The sequence below is a fragment of the Acanthisitta chloris genome, unplaced genomic scaffold (genome assembly GCF_000695815.1).
Source record: "Acanthisitta chloris isolate BGI_N310 unplaced genomic scaffold, ASM69581v1 scaffold6595, whole genome shotgun sequence".
Classification (NCBI taxonomy): domain Eukaryota; kingdom Metazoa; phylum Chordata; class Aves; order Passeriformes; family Acanthisittidae; genus Acanthisitta; species Acanthisitta chloris.
Window position 1 is genome coordinate 34,928 of NW_008671987.1, and position 23,587 is coordinate 58,514.

The 23,587-nt window shown below is 46.2% G+C and overlaps 1 protein-coding gene across 1 annotated transcript in view; it reads right to left on the reverse strand.

Annotated features, from left to right (window-relative positions):
- The window catches only part of HRAS (Harvey rat sarcoma viral oncogene homolog), a 19,221-nt gene extending 16,741 nt beyond the window's left edge, over positions 1–2,480 (reverse strand). The window contains exon 1 of the mRNA XM_009074319.1: positions 2,409–2,480. The gene's annotated coding sequence lies outside the window, so the exon portion shown is untranslated. The remainder of the gene's footprint in view (positions 1–2,408) is intronic.
- Between the last annotated feature and the right edge of the window lie 21,107 nt (positions 2,481–23,587).

Genomic DNA, 23,587 nt, shown 5'->3' on the forward strand with positions numbered 1-23,587 from the left:
TCACAAGCAGATGGGAGGCCACCACCAGTTGTCTGCATCTGGTAGGGCCAGTGATGTGAAGAAATTGAAGACAGTCTTTAAATTACGCCTGTGATTTACGATCTAACACTAAAGTGCTCTTTGAGACTCCAGATTAGCAAGAGTAGGAAAGAGGAGATTGGAACTGTGTCTGAAAGACTGGTAAAGATGGATGCACAAAGCCACAAACACACTGCAATGCAGGCCAGGACAATTAAACAGGAAATGAACTCTTATCTTGCAGTCAGGACTTAGGACCTAGTGCTGAACCTACCAACACATGGGGGAAAGTGGTGTGGGGGAGAAAAAGCTCTCACTGTTGAGCTGCAGAAGGCTGCAAACTGCCAGGGCTCCTCTGCTTTCATCTCCTCTCCAGCCTCCCCGGGCCAAGCAGGTGGTTCAGAGGCAAACACTTCCCTGCCTGGGCTGGCAGCTCTCCACCTCACCCTGGAAAAGAGACTTTTCCAAGCCTTTTTCAGAAAAACAAAATATACTCTGTAAAACAGAGATGCCAAGGCAGAGCTCAAGAGAAGAAGCAGCTTTTAACTTGCCTTTGCATTAAAATTCCACCTATAAACATAATTTGGATGGGCGAAAGGCAGTGTGAAGTATCTTGAGTATATAAAGAGGTGGACCCAGGAAATCTTAAAACAAGACTCACATAGATGACAGTAACTGTTAGCTGTTAAAATGCATGGTACACAACCACAGACCCTGGCTCTGAGCAATATCTTGGCATGTTAGACTCAGTACCAAATTGTATTGATTTTCCCACAAGATATAAGGTGCAATGAAGTAGAAACTTGGACCAGACGAGTATGTAGCGCCAGTGTGAGTGGATCTCTGTAATTACAGCTATTAACAGGGACAGAGAACACCAGGCCTTGGGGAAAATGTTTCCCAGTAACAGCCTGGAATTACAAGAGATGATGCCTCCAGGCTGCTTTCCTAAGGTACCTGGTATCTTCTGCCTGGTCCTCTTGGGGATGAAAGGAGGAGCTTCAGGCAAGCTGCTGGGGAAAGGTACAGCCTCTCCCATGACCCCACCAGTCCTGTCATCACACTACCACAGGTTGCAGCCATCTGCCAGATCTCTGCTGCAATAGCATAAGAAGGGACAAATTCAGATCTCACCGCTAAGCTGCAAGAGATGGAGCACCCAGTGCTAGAGCTAGGGGTGGTAGCCATGCATGAACAGGAACACCATCCTCCTCATTGTAGAGACAGCAAGTGGATGCAAACAAGCCAAGACTGGCCCAAAGCCATCAAATGGGTGGTAAAGCTGGGAACTAAATTCAGACAATGTGGCTTCCCATCTGGGGTCTTCACCTGAGAAAAAAAACCTTCCCAGTAGAGGTTATGGATGGGAAAGCTGTTGGTCTCCTGCTGGGCCTTTGTGTTGGGCTGTCAGAGCTGGCAGCTCACCCCCAGCCCAGCTTCCCTAGGCAGAGATGGTTGGGAAGGCAGGGTACATCAGACAGGAAAGCCCAGAGTGCTGTAAGAGCCACCCTGCTCTCCAATTATCCTGATGAAATCACAACTGGGTCATGGGCACAGGCGATTAATGCCCTGATGCACAGATAAACAAGGGGAGACACAGGTAGGGCTGGGAGCAGAGGGGCAGGCTGAGTGCTGCTCCCGTTTTCCTCACTCAAAGTCCAGCTACAAAACCAGGGGGGAAACCACTGGTATAAGGTGGCCTTGTACATCACTTGAGAAAAGGGCCAATCCCAACCTGAGCACCACTGATGCATACTGGACCAAAAAAGGACCCCACAGTCAAGAAATGCACTCTCCCTACGAGATTTCTGTTCTCCTCTCCTTCCCCATCCTTCCCTATTCCTCCCAAACAACCACTGACAAGGAAAAATTAGGAAGCTGGTTTCAGGAAATGCATCCAAGCCATTTTCACTGAGAAGAATTTGCAATGGAAATAGGTCTGGCTGTTCTGCTTCCTGCTTGCTTTAAATCCTAACACACGTATTTTCACAGCAAATACATGGATAAGAAAACAGGGTAGTTGCAGCTGGGAAGTTTCAAGAATTGTTTTGGTAAAGCTTTTAAATCTGTTTTGGTTTTAGTTGTGTTGGTTTTTTAGGTTTTATTTTAACATTTAATGGACAAGACACTTTTTTTAAAAGGCCACGTTTTGGAGAAAAATGACATTACAAGAGAATTGGTATGCTCCAGTCTCCAGGAATAAAATGCTGTGTGCAGCACATACCCTATTGCACTACAGCTCCTGCAGCAGAAAGGTCCAGACAGCAATCCAGTGGCATTGAGTTTGTGTCAAAAAAAGGTGGAAGTTGTTGGCCAGCAGGAAAAAAGCAGATGAATGGGTATCTTGGGACAGCAGGAGCCCAATCTGCTCCTGCCCATGTGGCACTCACCCTCTGGATGGCTAACCACTTTCCACAGAGAAATAGGGTCTTCTTGTCTGGGAATGGCTCAAGTACCCCTGGAAGAAGAAAGAGAGAGTAGAAGTGAGAGGGATTTCTCTCTGCAGGGACAGCCAGCCCTGGCTGTGTTGAACTCAGACAGGCATGTCTCAGGGTATGCTTTCGTTAGTACATCAGTTGGCTCCCACAGCTTCCCTAGACAGCACTCAGGATCTTATACTGGAAGGGGAAAAGCAGAGTCGAATCCCATCTGTCTTCTCTCACATGTGGGCCCACAGGCCACTAATCATATCTTGCAAAGCTTTTCCACGGAAAGGTGGTACTGCATTTTTCTTCCTCTTTGTTTTTCACAAGTGCAACAGCATCACATCCACAGGCTAGTTGTGGGTGAGGAACAGTTCATCTTGGGATGAGGGATCAAGACTGAGGTTCCTTCTTGCCCTTCCATTCCCAATGGGATACCAATAAAAAGCTGTTCATATGCTTCACTCAAAAACACAGCTCAGGAACAGCCAAGATCAGATACTTCCAGAGTGTCTTTTTATTAGTAAGCCTTTTAATTTACATGATCAAATATAACGATCATCCTCCTGCATTCATTTAGCCCTTGCAGTGCATTTGCAGGCACATACCCTTATTTACTAGCAGAGCAGGGGAAGAAGACACCACAGCAAAAAGCAAATCTGCAGGGCTCGCTTTAGCAAATCCAGGAGAAGAAGACAGGGAAAATGCAATAGAATACCAAGAGAAGGGGCATCCGAAGGAGCCAAAGACAAGGCAGCAACAGAAAAAGGAGATAAAATTAAGCCAGCAGGCACCTGCTGGTGAGACCCTGTCCCTGCTCTCCTTCCCACCAGGATACATGATTAGCAGGGTGACACAATGTGTAGCAAACATGAATATGCAGCAGTTATTATGCAGCAGATATTCAGGGGCATGCTGCTGATTTACAGACCTGGCAGCTGCAGCACCAGCCAGCTGCAACCCAGAGGGCTGGGGACAGTGAGCAGGGCTGGCAGAGAGGGCTACAGAAGACCTCCAAACCCATGGTGAATGAATTCTTCACCACCAAGCCTGCAGCCATGCAGAGTCAACCAATGCATTGCGTGTGCAATACTGAGCAACTGTCACATACCACCAACGGAAACAGAGAGGTCCTAAGGTTAGGGTGTAATATTTAAGTTTGGATCAGCAGATTTTATTAAGTTAGGGTCCTGGATTACCCAAAACCTAACTTTGCTGCTCGTGGTAAATCTCAGCCACAACAGACTTGCTAATGTGATGCTCATATCCCCTCCCTCTGCAGCAGTCTGGATTGTAAAAAAAATCCAAGCAATGCTGCTGTGGATGAGTTATTTAAATGCCTCACTATTACAGCACAGACCTGCTACAAAAAAAGACTGAAGATGTATGGATTGCAGCTCTCCATACTTAAAAGCAAGGAATTTCCCTCTTTAGGCTCTGGAGCAACAAAGGAACACTGTCCAGGGACTCATCCTGCCTGTCTTGAAAGCATTACAGCATGGACACAGGAGACATGCTCCTTCAACTCCGAGTAGCCTCCACAGAGGTTCAAATATCCCACCCCTCAGGAACACAAGGCATAGCAGATCAAGGAAATCGTAACTCCACCCTGCAATGAACTACTCAGAACAATTAAGTGACTTGCTGATGGTCACACAGGAAACTTATGGTAAAGCTGGGGATTTCTGCTCCCCCACATTTGAGTTTTTGCCACAAGATTGCTCATCGGTGGCTGTGTCTGAGTGTGCAGGGGACGGGAGCACAACGCCTACTCCACCACCTCCGTCACAGCCTGCAGCATCTGCTGGCAGAGCTGCACAATCAGCAGAAGCCAGGGGGAGTTTCCTTCCGGAGCTTCCTTGGGAGTCCACAGCAACGACAGGCAGGATTTGGGTGGGCTCGCAGCCAGCATCTGCAGGTACACTAAGGCTGAAAACAAACCACACTGCAAGGCACTAAGCCTGTGTGAGATGTGGCTCCACTTCAACGCTGAAGCTCAACAAGCTAATTAACAAGTAAGCTAAGCCTCTGAGAGCAGGAGAGGTTTGAGGTCCCTCTGGTAGTGCCTACAGGTTAGGCGTATCTGCATCTTAGAATCGCTCAACTGAACTCCCTCAGACACTCTTAGCAGAGACAATGAGTAGATCCAGATGTGGCTTTAGCACTGCACTTGACATGGTCATAAATCTCCAGGCACTCTGCCCTACCTCTTTGACTCAACTCAGGTGTTCTACACAGATTAACAGCTGGAGAAAAGAACAACATAGGGCTCTGATCCTCACTTAGACCAGCATGACAGCACAGGCAAATGCTCCCTCCTGTCACATGAACCATATTTGCTGTTTGAAAGAGGTACAGATAGGAAGCACACCATGCCCTGAGCTTCAGGCATGACATCTTGCTGTGGAAAGAGTCAGAATGTCCATGAAGAGAATGGACAAAAACATGCAATGTAGCCTGAACACAATCCCCTAACTGCAAACAGAAAGAAAAAAATGTTCAAGTCTTTATAGAGAGAATGACTTCAGTAGGAGGCTAAGTCAGCCAGAGACCAGCACCTGCCCACAGTCAGCACTACCCTGGCAAGCACCTGGTGACCAGACACAGCTGGCTCTTACAGCATCCTGTTCTTAGCACCTGGTTTCTCCTGAGAGCACAGAAAGAAAGATACCACGCAAAGTACAACCCAAAACATCTGCAGCATGAGCTGGAAGTGTCACAGCTTGGGAAAAGTACAGTGGGACAACATGATCCCAGGTGCCCTTCTGCCCAAAGCATCCTTTGGTCCCGTATGGCCACGCACCACCACCACAGATCAACCTCAGCACAAAGTCCCCTGGCAAACCCCATGCAGCAGCAAGAAAACTCCATGCACACCGAGAAAAAGCAAACAAAAAAATACAAACAAAAAAGGGACTTTTGAACTTTGAACTGTAACACACTGTAATTACGGTAACGTAGCTTCATTAGGGCGGTGTAAGCAGTGGCCTGACATCAAATATGTTGCAGGGGATTCTCACACAGCCCACAGCCTTCTTTTACTCTTTTCAGTGGAAACCCCTTCTGGTCCCAGAGCAGGGTCTCATCCTGCTGGATGATCAGCAAACCAAAAAGAGGGCTTTTCCACCAAGGTCTTCTCTTTGGAGGATTTCTGTCTTTCTCACTCTGGTTGTTTCTGTTGTCCATGCAACACTCCAACCTTTATTTTCTGAAGCCACTGACTTCCCTAACACCTTGCAGCAATGAGATGCCCAAAGTATAAATATCACTTCATTTTGCATGTGTACATATGGCTTCCCATTTTCTTTCCTGGTGTCCAGCCATCTCCCACTAGCCTCTCAGACTTTCTGATCCTGCTGCCCAAGCACAACTCTGCAACGCTAGGGAAGTACATGTTGTTTCTTAAATGCCTATGCAAACACAGCAGCATTCACTGGATTTATTCTTGGACTTCATGAGGCTCATGCAAACAATTCTGTATTTAACTTGAAAAAAATAACCACAAAAGCCAAACTTAGAACTTCAAGGGTGACTTCTTCTGACAGCCCTAAGCCATTATCTGTGTGTAGGATGGACAAGGACCAAGTTTTTACAGTTTCCCAAAGGAAGGGAGGGGAAAACCCAAGCTAAGGTGTAAGAACGAAACACATGAGTCCCAAAACTGAGAACCCACCTTGAAGCATCACCTTAAGGAAAGGCTAAAAAGTAGTATCCTTGCACTGAAGCTACTAAAGCCAAGACAGCCAAAACTGGTTGATGACCTCATTTGGTCTATTTTAATTTCAACCTTAGCCCACTTGGTGCACTTATCCCTCTCTGCATCATCTTGAAACAGTAGGAATGTAGAATAACATTACCTGTGAAAGGAAGGGTTACAAATACACCTTCTCAGCCAGGGAGGCACAGAGAGTGCCTACAGAACGACTATAAAACTCAGACAACATAAAGCAGAAGGAAGGAGGTGGTTGAGTTGTTTCCTTCTCCCTGGAGATCTGGCTGCCATGAGGAGTTGCATATGGTGCTGGTGAGTGCTGGCACAGAGAACTCCTGGGACCAGCAGCTGAGCATCTTCCCAAGCCCCTCTGCTAAGAGGCTTTCCCGTACCACTGATTCCTAAGGGTACACAGAGACTCCCTAAGGAGTTTCTGCAACAGGAGTGACAAAAATAAGCCTGCACATGTAATACAGCAGTCTCTGGGTTCATCCAGCCTTGTGGAGGTACAGGCATCTGTTAGACAATGCCTGGGGACCACAGCAGAGGAACTGCTGCAGCAAAGATCAAGCTGACTCATAGTTCTTTGGCTTTGGTTTAAAACATAGTAAGTAAAACAAAACCTGAACCTCCCTTCAGCCCACTGGGAAAAATCCAAGCATCTGCCTTCAATTCCCCAGTGCATAATAATGCAACTTTAGTATTGTAAGTAGAATTGTTGTATTTTCTATATGCTGTTAGTGCGTGTGTGAAGAGATCTGTTACATGACCTACATCACACTGCAAATCACTGACTGCTGGGAGTATTGCACGCTATCACCTTTTGCCATCAGCCCCCAGCAAACGAGTCCTGGCCTTTTAGTCTGTTGGTCACCCCTGTGTTCAGCATCTGCCCTCACAAGCACCAGCAAAGATGCAAGAACTGAAGCTATGATACTTCAGCCATACTCTCTGGAAAAGGGGTTGAAAACTGGGACATAGAGATGGGATGTCCACCAAAAGAACACAGCTTGCTCAGACTGGTGGTTGCATCCCTTTTCACACCTTCAGGCTATTTTTTGGTCTGCTACTATAAATACAGACTGTAACAGCTATGAAGCCACTGTTCAAGTGGTAGGACACTGGTCCCTGTGCATGGTCTGAGGTTCCTCTCCAATTCTGCTCACCCATACCCACAAAATTTGCCCATGGTGCCTCTGGTTACCATACAAGACTGCAAGAGTGTTTGAGTAATGCCAAATGTCACAAGGCTGTTAGGGGGTTTATTTCTTCCCTCAGTTGTTTGGAAAAAGCAAGTAAGAAAATGGACAGGAGATATGAACCAGCATTGTTAAAGGTGATCCAGACTGATAAGATGATGCAAACTTCCTAGTTCTTGTCATGACCTGTCTTGTGAGCTTCAAGCTGGATTCAAAAATTGCTCGTAAGATATGGAAATGATTCCCTCCAAGGAAACAGTCACCAGATACAACTACAGAAAATCTTCACTTTTGGACAAGAACGTCTTTCAGAGCTCTGGTGCTTTCTTGGTTTGTTTTGGTTTTTTTACCTAAGGGAGCAGAGAATCACCAAAGTACCTGTAGTCAGAGGCTCTACTTTATGGGTCTCTATCTCCAGATTCTCGGCAGAAAAAAATTCACTTTCTTTAGAAGAATAAATTCAGAAATGAAGCTTGAACTCTGAATTTTTAGTCCTGACAGTATTGTGACATCTCAAACACGATCACATGCTTTCACAGGAGCCTGGCAGAGAGACAAGGCACCGGTGAGATTTTGGAAAGGGGTGATGTGCTGCTAAAGCCTCCCTCTACATCTGAAGGCAGCAGAGCCCACCAGTGCTGTTTCTCAGGGTTCCTAAGGCACACACAGCAGTTTCTCCTCTTGGACGTCATTCACACCCAACTAGAAATAAACTGCTCCTTGATTTCCCCCTTAAAAACCTCTTAATTTTCAGAAAGCAACTTCCTGAGGACCATGTGTGTCCCTACAATGAGCCTTCAAGGCCACAGCGTGGTGTAGTGGGCACAGACCCTACACAGCTCTCATTGTTCCCACACAGGAGCTTCAACTGAAAAAATTAAATTGTAAAAAAGGGAATCAAATCTTCGCAAAAAGCTTTTCATAAAAACAGAAAAGTCCTGTGGGAAACTACCATCTCACATGCCAAACCAGCCAACTTTAACCTGAAGCACTACTCAAGCAAAAAAACATGCTGCAGTATTTTGCAGAGTGTGAGTATATTAATACAAGAGGAAAATTCATATTCCAACAGCAAAGAAAGCATAGAGCTCTGAAAGCTGTAGTGTGTCAACTTACCCTCACAATCCACCCTTAAAAACTTGGGGTAAAGGTTGTCTCATTCTAAATCAATTCTCTCCATCAAAGACTGATTAGGGTCTAGGATCACAAATAATTAAAATAATCACAAATATTTTAACACCTCACAAAATTATTGCCTTTCACCTGTATGCCTTAGATAGGACAGAGAAGGTGCAAGACTTGCATTGAAGTATATTTGAGGCTAGTATTTCTTACCCAAATGGAGCTTTTCCATAAGAAGCCATTCCAAGTGGTCGCTGCCATTCCACAGGCTTCATTTGCCCTTACTTCCTCATAGATTTGATCAAACTCAGGACATACTACATCAGCTCAAAGAGGAAATCTGACTTCAGCTAACAGTGAAATCCCTGAGCAGATATATCATGTAGTTGGCCCTTTTTTTCCCCTCAAAAAAAGGCTTTCAAGTGGCTGCAGGGTCTGAAGATGTCACCAGTGTGACTGGCCAAGATCACTATGAAACACACAGCTGATGGCCCAGGTGAAGTTTTACAGCATGACAACTCCTCCAAACCACTTTGAGCAAGTGCTTCCTTTATTCTACAGCACCAAAGGAATGGCTGCTTTTCAAGAGCACAAAACATCAAAATGCAAATTCAGAGAGCATTCTGAAAAGCACAATGAACTCCATGAGGTTCACTCAAAATTTTGCCACTGTACCCAAAGATGAAGTGTCCTCTCCAGGTCTAAACTAGACACCTTTTTTTTAAGCTGTACTAAAATGAAGGCAATTTACCCTCTAAAGAAGACAATTTTCATCCAGTGGCTCAGGAGAGAATGTGTATATTTCCATGAGCTGGCACAGATGTGAGGAGTACACTCCATACAGCCCTCTTGAGATAGCGCTCCCATAGCTAAAAGAGGTGGAGGAAAGATATTTACTTGCAACGCACCAGGCTCTGGTTACTTTGACAACATCCCATGGTGTGACCTTTGCTACTCTTGCACGGTCTGGAGCAAGGCAGGACTAGCATCTCCCAGCCACCACGGAGAGAGTGTGGGAATGCAGTGGGAGAGAAGGATCATGCTGCTCAGCTGGGCTGGCAATCACTCCAGCCAGACCCAGCTCGCAGGCTGGGTACGCGCAGCACTACGTATTGTCTGTGCATTGCCCGCAGCAGCTGCAACGCCAGCGGACAAAAGCTCCCACAACCTCTCCAAAGCTGAATTTGTCACGACACGTTGCTTCTGAAGGAAAAAGAAAACACAACATGCTCATTTCAAAGTAGCCAGCTGGTGAGGAACAACAGGGAGAGAGGAAAAAACCAAAATCACCTAGCATCACCTCCCTTTCTTTCTCTCACACAAAGTTGAGAAGCTTAAATTAATCGCAAGTTTATATTAATTGCAAAGCATGAGAATCTGAACAAACACCATCCTTGGGCAACCAGGGCCAACCCCAAGAAAGTATTTGCATCTATGGGATGTGTGAGTTGTGCAACCAGCAAAATATCAAGACAGATAAGGCAGGGACCTTTTACTAGGCTCTCCAGAGACACACTCGCAATTCTGTGATGCTGACTCAGCCTAAGACAAGCTGCTGTAGTTTTTTCTCTCCCTCGTTCTAGCCTTCACAGGGGAAATAATACCAGCCGACTTCATATCGAGTCTGAAGCCAGTAGACAGTATTTGCAGAGTGAATCAGCTACAGAAAGCAAAGCAGTCTTCGGTGGACCACAGGAGGGAAGTGGGTTCCCTCCAGTGGGAGCTGTCCTCCCCCCAAAGGTAAAATCTTAAGGAAATTCTTGGTGCAGTAAGGTTAGCTATGCCCTGGACACAATATGCAACTTGATGGCCTTATACAATTTCACATGCCTAATAAGGCTTGTCTGCCTAGATTTAGTTACATATATGTGCCATTAGGGAGTTAGGAAAATTAGTTAAAAGGCCATATAGTTACAAACCCTTTGTGAGAGGGATCAGTGGATCCTGGTTTCTGCTGCCAGCTTTCAAAGACCCTTATGTGTGTGTGTTCAGCCAGGAGAGCAAACAGCTGAGTGACACTGCTGCAAATCTTCCAGAGACCTATAAACCGTCTCCTGTTGACAAGGCAACCAGCATACTGTCAGTGGCAAAAATTAACAAGTAAAAAGCACTGCTTTGCCAGAGCACATCCAACCAGCACCAGGTTGATCGCAGCAAAAAGCTTGTACTAGCACAATACATCTGCTGCTGATGGGGCTTGGGGTTTAGCATGTGAATAACGGAGCACAGCAAGGCACTGCAGCTCTCCCTTTGTGACTTGTTTTGTCACATGGAAGTTGTTAACAGTAGAAATTACCTTGGGTGAGCAGGCAAAAGAGGCAGGCACATGCTCCCTGTGCGGTGCCACTTGTTGACCAGGCAAGAGGCTACACGCAGGCAAAACACAGAGGAGCTGCAAGAACCTGATGCTGTGCCAGATGCCTCTCAGTTGGGACACACTTCAAACACAGACCTTATTTATTGTGCCGAAGTTCAGAGGAAAAGGACAGTAAGTTAAGAGCAAAACATTGTTGCAGGTCTTAACTACAAAGGCCCTGATATACCTTCCTTACTGAATTAAAAGCCTCCTGAAGGCTTTCACACTTGTCCTCTCTGTTCCCTAGAAGCATGAGATACATGGTGGACATATGTTGCCTGGAAAGACAGCAGGGAGATACTAGATGCATTGTGAAGTGAGGAAAATATACTCTATAATGGAATATAATGGAGTTTTTTTCCTTTTTATGAGTGTTTCTCACCTAGGGCCAGACAGAAATTTGCCCCTAATAAACTCTCTGCTGTCGTAAAGTCTGAAGTGACCGCAGTGCACACAGTAGACTTCTAGGGACTCTCCAGAGCTAGCCACCATTTTGAGGGTGTCTGAACTGATGGGCATTACAGCATGAGTGCTGATATCAAACAAAATTGGGGTATAAAACTGACACTGTTTTTCTTCAGGGTTCTAGCACAAAGTCATGCTGATGATACAGGCATGAGATGGAAGGTAAGGACACTGGCACAGCACCATCCCATACTGAGCAGGCTTTCAACCAGCTGTCAGCACAGGGACTCAAAGGTTGAGTTCAAGCCCCGTGGGCTTTTGCTGTGGACAGGTTTTTTGCACCCGAAACGCCCAGTGTATCGCATTTCTGCCACCGGGTTAATTCTTCCCCAGCAAAAGGCATGATGGAACAAGTGCTCCCAATCAAAGGGCAAACTCAGCCAGTCAAGAAAATCCTCCCCAGGCTACCAGGCTTTATTCCTTCCAGTTGGCTCAGCTTCACTTTTCCAGTTCTTTCAAGAACAGTTCTGGGTCTCCTCCAACCTGCTCCCTGCAGACCACGCCAGGGTCTTCAGAGCAACCCTGAAGGTTCAAGTCAAGTGGGATATAAGTCTACAGAAACTGCCTCCATCATCCCCTAAGCCCCATTATGGCACTTAACAGTGCTTCGGTGTTAGGAAAAAAGCTCTTTCCCCTACCAGAAAGGGGTTTTATCCACCAAGCCTGGAACACTCAGATGTACAGGCCTTGTAGAAGCACTGGAGTGCTCCTGCTGCTATTACTAATTAGTCTGCAATCTGAAGGCCCCAGGTCAATGTCTCAGCTCCAGATTTAAATGTCTCACGTCTTTGTCCACTGCAATACAACAGGACTGCTGTTTGGACACATGCAGGAGGTATGGAGCTCCTGAGAAGTACCCAAATAACCCCCTGACCTATTCTAGTAGCTGCTTGGCCACAGTATGAAAGGATGAAAAAGGGAAAAAACTTCTCCATTCCTACCTACACTTTCTGCCTTTGCTCGGTTAAAATGCCTCTTAGTCCAAAATTGGGATAGGCTCCCTGTCCTAGGAGCACCTCTGAGAGGTGTTTAACTCTGTCTTCCAGTTGCTGTCCAGATGACATCCCTCTCCTCCAGCTCTTGGGCAGCAAGGAATCAAAATAAAGGGTAGCTTCTTGACCAAAGGAAGATGCCCACGTATACCACATGAGACAACACACAGCTAAGAGAAGGACGGACTACATTCAACACTGTCTTGCCCTCTTTGTGCTACCCCAACCTGCTCAACACAGCTAGTCAAGGTGGGATTCATCTCACCTACAATACAGATGTCTCCATGAGAGCCCATTAGCCAGTGACTCTTTATCATCAATGAGCAGAGACAGGCACAATCTGTCTGACCTGTTTCAGATATTTATCTGCATTACCATGAGATGAAAGCGCTCATTTCCTCCACTGCCTATATAGGGGAAAACTGAGGGTGTGTGTCTGAGATGTTAGATGTCAACAGCTGGACAGGTGAATTCCACCCTGATGTTACCCATTTTGCACTTTGTTTGCAAGCTTTTCAGAGAGGAACTCTCTCACACTGCACCTAACATGAAAGCACTTCCAGTCCCTAAGGCCTGAACGTAACACTACACTTCAAGTGGTAGATGAGAGGCCCATGCCCTGAAGTACTGACCATTAAGAAAACTTCACAATACTTTCTCTGCAATGATATTCCAAGTGGATTCAAATAATTTTGGGGAATGGCTGAAGAGAAGGCAGAGCTGCAGGTCCCAACCTGCCTCTGTGTTAGCAGGTGAAGAAAGGAGAACATCCCAAACAGCAAACACCGTGCCGTGAGAACTGCATTGCCCAGAGAGCCTGCAAGGTTCACTTCATGCCCATCAAGAGATGCACCATGACAGGCAGGGAGGAATGCACACACACAGCAGGGCTGGGGCAAGGACACCAGAGAGGAAAGGATAGAGCAGCAAGACTGCAATTTCTTCTCGCAGAGAGACTTGGGATTTACAGACCAACCTTGAGGACTCTTCTCCTTTTCATGACTTCTGATATACAATCCTTCAGGGCAGACAACACCAGAGTTTGATGCAGACAACTGCAAAATAATGAGTCTAGGGGCAGGAAGCCAAAGCAGACGGCGCACACTAAATGGAGCTGTCATGCTGCTGGCCTGGCCAGAGAAGAGATTGAGGAGTTATTCTAAGATTTGTGAAGCCATCAGCCCTCGTGCTACAGAAAGAAAGAAAATGAAGCTCAGACAGGGACTGCAGGCGGAATAGCTTCCCTTACAACAGGATGCATGAGGAATGCATTGTTACAAAGGGCTCTCAAATCACATGGGGAAAAAAAAAGCAAGCATGGAAGAGACTGCACAACATCCACCTACTGTGGGACTGAAAGGGTGCATAAAGAAACAAGAAGTCCAATGTATCTCCCTGAAAGGGTGACTTACTGGTGACATAGCTTTTTCTTCCACCTCAGCACATAGCTATCACCAAGTCTGCAGGCTCGTGCCTCAGATTTTAAACATTATCTCTTTGCATCCTAATTCCAACAGGTACTTGCTCCCATTGCCCTGGCAGAGCAATCCATGCTGAGAAAATCTAACATGTCCATGCAGCAGCTGCCAGCCACATCCCAGTTCCACAGCACAACCTGAGAGATTATTTTGATCTGCTGTGGTGGTAGTGCTGTTTTTTTCCTCCTCCTCTGGGATTTATTCTGAAGTTGCTCTAAGCTGTAAATTGAATAAACTCATTCCAGGTGCAGACTTTGAAATAAAGGAGATAAAAACCTCAACTGACCTGAGAGATGCTGTACCTCCTGCCAGCCCACAGTCACTACAGTCAACACAGTTCAACCAGCTTCAGCAGAATTTGAACAAGACCTCATAACCCTGTTGCAATGCAATTGCAGGGCTTGCCAAAAAACACATGTACTTGGTAGCATGCTCTGAAAGAGCCCAGCCCTCTCCTAGGCACTCAGCTTCCCACCTCTTCACAAGGAGCACACTTCAGATAAGCAACTCCATACACCTTTCTTTTCAAATTGTACATCTGCTAAAACTCAGGAAGGCTTTTCCTTTGCCTTCTCAAGAGCATCCTGTAAATGCCTTGTTTTCTCTTTAAAACAGTAGAAATTTCAGGCCAGCTTTACAAAGCTCAATTTGCACCTGTGGATTGGTGACTACAATACCCAGCTAGCTACCCTGGGCCTTTACAAGTTCCCAGCCAGGAATTTGTCCCTTATGCATTGTAATCTCTACCTTCTCCTTTGCATCCATGTCATCTCTAAAGCTGGCTAGTGCCAGAAGCTCTTCCCTACCACCTTTCTGGGAGAATCACCACCAAAACCTCCCTCCATGCCACAGCAAGGACTCAGCAACAATGCCCTGTTCAGAATACATAACCAGGCTACAGCTCCATTAGAAACAAAGGAGGAAGATGAACCTAAATTCCAGGAATTATACCTCTCCATGGGCATCCTCCATGGGCAGTTTCATCTGAGCAGCCTCCTTTTACTCACCTCCAGTCCTGAACAGGTTTACCATCCATTCCACAGTTGCTCTGAATTACCCCAGAGGTGACTATATTTCAGCAACAAATTAAACTGTCACAATGCATTCCTTTCTACACTGTTTTTTAAAATATGCAAGCCCTGGCTGCCAGAAAATAGTTTTGGAAAGATTAGATTAGGTGCCTCGGAAACTGCTTTGAAAAAATAAAAGGTTTTCACTTCTTGAAGAGCCCTACAGGGTTTTTTTTCTCCCAGGAAGTTTGTTTGGGTTTTTTATCCTCAAAGATTTCGCCAATTAGCTGCATCTTGTTTTTTAGCTCTTTCCACAAGAAGTGCCTCAGTGTGTGTAACCAACATGGAGATGGCTCATTCTGTAATCACCTGCCATCAACACAAATGAAGATCCTAAAGCCCTCTGGTTTTTAAAATCAATCCCCATCCAGAGGGCTGCAACATCTCCTTTCAATGGCCCAAACATTCCCTTTTTCTAAGCCACAACAAGACACTCAGTTTTACCATGGGATATCTATCCATTTCTGCAGACACAAGCCCCTTCTTACAGCCTGGAAGACTTAGATGCAAAGGACTGCTATCCCAACCCTTGACTGACATCACTTCTAAGACCAGATACCTAAAATATTAAAATAACAGTCAAGACAGCCTTGCTTGAAATGATTAAAAGGAAACAAACCCTGACCTTCTCAGGGTTCATTGTGGTAAGAAAGAATTTCTCTCATCAGAAAATCAGATCAGCAACGTGTCAACAGTTCAGTGCTGAATCTTTTGACACTCATCAGTTACCAAAGGAAGTGGGAAGCTGACCTTGCAGTCAAAGTGCCAGATTAGGACAACAATTTCTGTTCTCAGCTCTGCTCTAGGCTCCTCCTGTTAACGTGAATTTCCTTTCCACTGTTCCCCAGCTGTAAAACAAGAGGTTGTAATAATGTGTCTCCCTCTCCCTGCCCATTGTACATCCTGGTTATAGGCATTGGTACACACCTGGCAGGTTTTCACCTTCTAGCAGACATGAGAGGCAGCCAGGCCTGGACACTTCACAGACTGGAAGAGGGTGGCTGCTTGGGATGCACACCACAGAAGAGGCACAGCAGAGGTGTAAATTGATGTGTACTGGACACAGACTAACGTGCTCATCATAGAAGGAATATGAAGCAGAGGTCATCTTGTCTGACCCCTGATAACCAGGTGCAGCAGTTGTGGGGATCGGATGACTAATTATAAAGCAAATGTCTGAAAGTCCTAGCTGTCCTCCTTGCAGGACAACTGCCCAAATTCTTGTCTGGGATGGCAAATAGCAAATGATCTCAAGAAGAAAACCTCAACAGTAAGCCAAGGAAGGCCATTTTCTTCCTATTAGGATCCTCCTTGTGCCTGCTACAAACAGTGAGAGAAGCGCTCTCACTCCACCGAGGCACTGCCTTGTTAGACCCACACTGAAGGGCTGCTGGCATGGTCCATAGCTCCATGGCAGGAGCACTGAGGTGGACATATGACAATACTTCATGTAGGATCAGCCCCAAGATCCTGTGCTTTGTGATGGGGTGGTAGTAAACTAATCTCTTGGGAGCCAAAGCTAAGCTGCAATGGTATGGCAAAAAATAAAGTACTTTGCTACAGCTCTAAATAACCACTGTCAGTGGTTTAATAAACTTGTGTGCTCCAAAGCACCGTCCATCCTCAGCCCCATACTGCAGCGGGTGTGCCTCCCAGCCTGATGCCAACTGATTGCCTCTACCCCTCGTCCACTCAACAACCCCATGCAGACCATCACCTGCACACTGAATCCAGGCTGCACTCCACACGGCCCCACCTACCTGCTCGGTCTTCCTGCTTACCTCAAGACTAGGCCAATGTTACCACAGTTTGTGGAATCACTCTGATCGACCAACTGAGATACATAAAGGGACAGTATTTTAAAAAAACGATGCTTCTCACACTTGCAAACATCTCTAAAGCCACTGATCCTTCGATACTAGGTGTATCACAGGGATGGGAACACAGAACTGATCTGTCCTGGACTCTCAATGAACCAGTTGTACTGGATGCACCTTGCTCATGAATCAGCTAAGATTTCCACCCTCATCCATCTACCTGTCTGCTTTGCCACAGACCTGGGGAGACCCTGCTCAGAGACCCATGCTCCCTATGAGCCACACTAGCACACAGCCTCCTTGCTTCTGAGAAAAACCAGGAGCAGAAGCACTTTTCCAGGTCTATGTCTGACTCTGAGTGGTCACCATGGTCACAGTGGTCATTTCTTTCCAGTGTGTGTGCTTTGAGAATGAGCATCTTTATGTGTGGAAATTCATGAGGGCCACCAGAATAGCTACAGAGCTGTCAGCTGCAACTGTACAGCAGAATGGAGGATATACAGCTGTACTCCTAGGAGCAGGGACAGCAGATCTGACCCTCACAGACTTCAGTACAAGTCACAGCCACTGGGCCCCACAGGAGAACAACAAGGCAGAAAGTGAAGCAGGCATTTGTGTGTACCTCCTCATCCATCAGCTGCTACACTGACTGCCAGATGGGAGGTGACACCACCAACCAGCACAGCAATGTCCTCCCCCAGCCTAGCCCCCCAGCACTTCTCCTCATACTCCCTCCCACATCAGTGGAGCAAGAAGCCAGCACACGCCTGTCGAAGCAGGTCAGGGAGCAGACCACTCGCCCAAGGCTGCCTGTGTGGAAAGTGGGACAAGCCCTCCAGAAAAAGCTGGCTGGCCTTGTACAATACCATGCAAATCAGGAAAAGGCCGGGAGAAACAAGATTGGGAGAAACCTTGCATGACCAAGGTTATAGTGTAAGGTTATATATTCAGCCTCTGCACACAAGGAGGAAGACAAGGGGTATGTGCACACACACAGAGGCAGGAGGTACCTCCTGCTTTCACCAGCATTTGCTGGGTGTGCATTCTGCAAAGGAGAGAGTTGTGCTGCTCACAGCAGGAACCTAACACGGTGGGACCCAGAAGGAGCCATTCCATCTACTGACACAGATGCAAGGGGAGACAATGAAAAAGTTAATCATAGGATCAGCACACATACAAGCTGGGGTTGGTCCCATATTTACCTCCAAGAAACAGTGATGTTTTAGTTACTTGACACAGTCAACTACTGTTTTATCGGTTTATCATACCTACCAAAGCCTGGTTTCTCAAGCTCATTCTTCTCCTTTTCCTCGAGGATGAATTCTAGTCCCTCACATAACATTAAGCTGACACCTCATTCCTTCTCCAGAAAAGCCAGCACCAGGGAAGGAGCATGGATGCTACAATCACTGCAGAAATACAGGACCTCGTGCCACACCAGGAATACTGCTCTGGCTGCTGCACTGGCTAGCTGGTGTAGGACAAAATCCATCATTTCCAGGCTCCAATTTCATACATTCAAGCTTACTCTGTACACATGTAAGCCACAGCACTGCTGAAGATAGTGTGGAGTGCTGAGCGCTCAACACTGATACTGGAGCAGGCCTACACGTTAGCTGCCTGTTACCCCAACAAACCACTGATGAACAGAGTCCACTTCTCAGCAAGTGACCTCTAAACCAGATCCCAACTTGCCTCAGGCACAAGCACTTGCTAGCCAGACTCTGGAGACTTTTTGCCAGTCTGCTTTTCTCAGGGAAGATGACTGTGCGCACTTGCACTACCAGCCAGCCATGCTAAGTTCAGCCTAGACCAGCGGGATAGCTGACACGCCACCCTGCACAACAGCAGCCTCCACAATGCCTTCTCCACTAATCTCCTCCTCACTTCTCTTCCTGCAGAGCCTCACCCGGTGAGAACAGGGCAGCCCAGAGCAGCCCCAGCTGTCCACACCTGCATCCCTCATTTCACTCCTACTCCTTGGCTTTTTAGATCTTGCTTCTGTTCTTCTCCCAGTAAGAGCATGACACCCGCTTCATTTCACAGGCCACAGCTTCTCCCTCACATCTGCTGTTCTCTCAAGGATGCTAAACAAGTAGAAGACATACAGGCATCTTCCCAGAGACATTGCAGCAATGTCTTTTTTTTGTATTTGTCAAGTTATTGCTCCCACACACACATTGAAACTCAGCTCCACCAGCTCTTGAGTTTAACTTACGTACGAGCAGTCTGATCCATAATGGATTTAACAGCTAAAGGAAAAATCCACTTATAGTTTGGCCCACAGCACAGTAGTAGACAAGTACCTGGACTGCCACTGCCTCTGCATTATTGGAGTGCCCCTCACCCATGGCATCCTACGCTTTTAGCAGACAGGCTGGATATTTGCTGGGTATCCACTGGGTTAGAATCATGGAATCATCAAGGTTGGAGGAGAGTCTCTAAGATAATCAAGTCCAACCAATAACCTGCCACTCCTGTAACCCCTAAACCATATCCTACAGTGCCCGATCCAGACACCTCTGAAACACTTCCAGGGATGGTGACTCCACCACCTCCCTGGGCAATCTATTCCAGTGTCTGACCACTCTTAACATCTAATCCGAATAGTCCCTGTCTCAGCTTATGACCATTCCCTCTAGTGCTCTCCCTGCAGCCATGGCAGGAGAGATCATCCCCCACCTCTCTCCAACCCCCTCTCAGGTAGCTGTAGAAAGCAATGAGGTCACCCCTGAGCCTCTTCTCAAGGCTAAACAAACCCAACTCCCCCAGCCTCATGTGTTCTAGACCTTTTCTGACCTTGTTGCTCTTGGCTGGACTTGCTCCAGTGCCTCAATATCCTTTTCAAAGTGAGGGGCCCAAAACTGAACACAGCACTGAGGTGTGACCTCACCTTTGCTGAGTATAGGGGAATCCCTAGTCCTGCTGGCCACACTATTCTAGATAGAGGCCCACGTGCCATTGGCTTTCTTGGCCATCTGTGCACACTGCTGGCTTCATACTGAGACTCTGTCCACCAGCACTGCCAAGTACCTTTCTGACCAACACCTCTCTCACCACTCCTCCCCTAGCCTGGAGCTGCATGGGGTTGTTGTGCCCCAAGTGCAGGACCAGCACTGAGCCTTACTGACCCTCACACAGTTGTCCTCAGCCCATAGATCAAGTCAGTCCAGGTCTCTCTGTAGAGCTTTCCTACCCTCAGGTAGATTGACACTCCTACCCAACTTGCCACTCTTCAAGACTGATACCAACTGTGCTGGTGTTGGTATCACTCCTGAAGAAGAGAGTCGATGAGATAAGACAAGCAGCTTCGTGAAGACCAGATGGGGGATCAGGACTCCCAGGTTCACAAGCGTGCACTTTAACCATAAAGTCACCTCTCAGCACAGAGATCAGCTGTTCCAAGAGCCCATGTTGCTGTCAGATGGGCACCACAGGCAGGTCTTGTGTTGAGACTGCAAGCATGGAAAGACTATTCCCTCTGTAGGCATTCAGGGCCATTTTGCATCACAGAGGAAGCTGTAAAATCATATTCCATCAATGAGAAGTTGGTAACAAAGTTTTGGTTTTACTGAGCCAGTCATTAAACAGTGCTGGTCCCACGTTATAGAGAAATAGGTAGCAATACACAGAATAAAACAGATAATCTTAAAGCATTTTCCTCTGGATATCCATAATTATAAGCCAAACACCATCAGCTTCCCTCTCTCCCTGCTGTAAATAATTAACTGCAAAAGAGGATTCCTCTTGGCTCCACCCTCCCCAATCAATTCTGCTTTGCAACAATGTGCCGCATGGATTGCTCGCTGGGTCAGTTCGCCCAAGTGTTATCCAAAACACTTCAGAAGACACAGGAGAGAGCGGTAGCTGCTAACTTCAGTACAGCACAGACCTCCCAGTACTTAAAGCAGACAGCTATGACATACACAGCTTAGCTCATTCACTGCTGCAACATCACTGCAACCATCAGACAGGCAAATCACGCACTCTGAGCACTCCCATCACACTCCTCTGGACTGCCTGAGCTTTACTGCCAAAGCATAGCAAATTTCCTCCTCTGAAATACAAGGTTTGCTATTGCTTTCACTGCTTTTGAAAATATCCTCCCTGCCCCTAGATTTCATCCAGGGGGGAAAATAAAGAACCAAAACCAAACCAAGTTATCTCCATTACAGCAGTTTCATTTTTAAGAGACTTTAATCCTTGAATACTAGATCTGAGTTGAATATTGCAACTGCTCAGTCACACGCAATAACTTGTTCACCTCTTGCCACTTACCCTCATCAACCTGATACTCATACAGACTGAAAGTAACAGGTAAGCCAGAAAACATTCAGAGCACTCGTTCCTTTTGCCCTACTGAAAGACACCTCCTGGCTGTAAACCCAGCAAGGAGGAAGGATGATGCCAGGAAGAAAGCAGAACTGCCTGGCAGGAAGGCTGGGTTTGGTCAGACAGCAGATGGAAGCAGGTTGCATACAGATGCACAACCAATGAACAACACAAGGTCTGCCATTTGATCCTAGTTGCTTTCTTGAGATACAAAGTCAAATTCACTTTCAAAAAAGGCATAAGGAGAACATAAGCAAAAACAAGTGCTAGGAAAAACCTCCAGAACTGCAGGAACACCCTTCCTGCAACAGCCAGAAAACACGGGGAGAGGCAGAGAAGAATTACCACTGAGCAAACATCTTCATACTCACACACAGTTTGTGCTTAGTTTTACATTTTTAAACAAATACCAGGTTTAGCTGAGCTGGCTTTGAAGTGTTCAATAAAAATCTCCACCAGGAAGGTGGAGAAAGAAGGAAAATGGCTTAGACTGGAGAGGCATAGAAAGAGGGGTTCAAGCAAGAGGCAGGAGAAAGAATGAAAGGAAAAGTATGGCACAAAAGAGAAAAATGAAACAGATACTGAAGACAGTTCAGGAAACGATAAACCATGAAAAAGTGGAATGAAAACTGGAAAGGAAAGATAAGAGAATGAGGAACATGCCATGGCAGATCAGTTGAATGGCAGTTGGCAAATAGGTCATTTGTTTAATCTCATCTGTATTTGTCACATAATTTATTTGATTAATACTCTTTTGTGGTCTTCAACAAGCTTTAGAGCTGATCAAATATCATGTCATAAATATATTATTAGATTAATACAGGTAAAATTCAAATAGGTTCAACATTTTTATCGGCTGCTTAGTAAGCTCTGGTGCCAAGTTTATAGTTCAAAAAACATGAAAACAGAATGGTGGTAATAAATTACAATTAGATAAAGATTGATTGGAGCACAACCATTTTGCTTTTCTTGACTGACAAAAAGTACAGTGGTATAACACATCTAGAAAATAGGAGACATTTCTACCTCTTCCCTTCACCACCCTGCCACAAGGAACCCCTCTCTACAGGCAGAACTTTTTGTCTGGGGCTTTATTTTGTTGAATATCGCCCCAATATTCAACTTCTTTTTACTCAATAAAGCTTTTTTTACCCCAAGAAAACCTGGTGAGCTCCAAGGGTAGCCTAGAAGGAAGGAAAATCTGGGGTGCACCAACAGCAGAAGGGGAGGCAGTAGGTGCAATTTCCAGCCTGGAAACAAATGTTTACATTTGTGAGGTGAAAGACGTCCACATAGAATCATAGAACGGTTTGAGCTAGAAGGGACCTTAAAGATCAGTTAGCTTCAACCTCCCTGCCATGGGCAGGGACACCTTTCACTAGAACAGGTTGCATGGACAAGTATACCTCAGGACCTCTACTCTCATGGAGAAAAGTTTCCCACATGATCAACAGCCTCTTCCAAACCTCTCTAGGAGAACTAGGGGAAAAAAGGTCAATTGGCAATTTTTCAGCCTGGTTTAGTTTTCCCCCCCCCCCCCTCTGGCCCAAGACAATAGCAAAGTCCCCTTGAGAATCCTCAGACTACAGGGGGAAAGACACCAGGGTAGACCATCTCCATGCACGTGGTGGTAGGTCTGCCAGGGAGCTCCATGAACCAGCACCAGACTCGATAAGAAACTGTGGCTATCGCTTTCCAGGCCAACATCAGAGAAACACAAGGTTACTCCCACCACTGCTCTACCTTCACCACTAACAGCAGCCAAGAATCAAACTCGCCACAGGAGAGAACCACACCAAGGGCAAGTCCCCGAGGCCAGAAAAGCACCCCTCAGGTCATAAGCCCTGTTTAAATATTACAGCAATATCCCAAACTGAGATAATTATTGCTAATTACAAGATCATTTTAATGTAAACATGAAGGGTATTACCACACATACTTCATCTCTTTTTAATTAAAAGGAATAAGAGGTTCACCGAGATAAAAAAAGACATGCTGACAGCTCCCACCCCAAAGCAGACTTTTCTGCAGTGATAACACCCATCAGCCTCCAGACCCACCAAGGAGACTGAGCAGGGAAATCAATCAGCATTGGCCTCCCCAGTGCTGAAATGAAGCAGTTGGCACATTACTAATCACACTGGGAAAATGTTTGACAAGGAGAAGGAAAGGACCAGACACACAGGGGATACACAAGGTTTCAAAGCCATGGCTGTCTTACCAAAACTTGGGAAAGAATCACCAGTGGCAAAATCAAAATACTTTGGAGCTCTGAAGGATAAACACATCAGCAATTCTGACCAGGAGAAACAAGTGTCCATCATATAACCCTCCAGCAACTCTTTAGTTGAGCCCACACTAAACCTCATGTGCTTTTCTCCATTGAAAACCAGTTCCTGCTCTAACCTGCACAACCTACCTGTGCCAACCAGACTGAAGTATATCCTGATAGAGTCTCCCCAGGAGTTTGTACCACTTCTGGGTAGGTCAAAGACCTACCTCGGAGCAACTTTGTACGTCACAAGCTGAAAGAGACATGACCATACGACTTAGGTCACTGAAACAGTCAATGGCTTCACTTGCCATGCAATGGCTTAACAAAC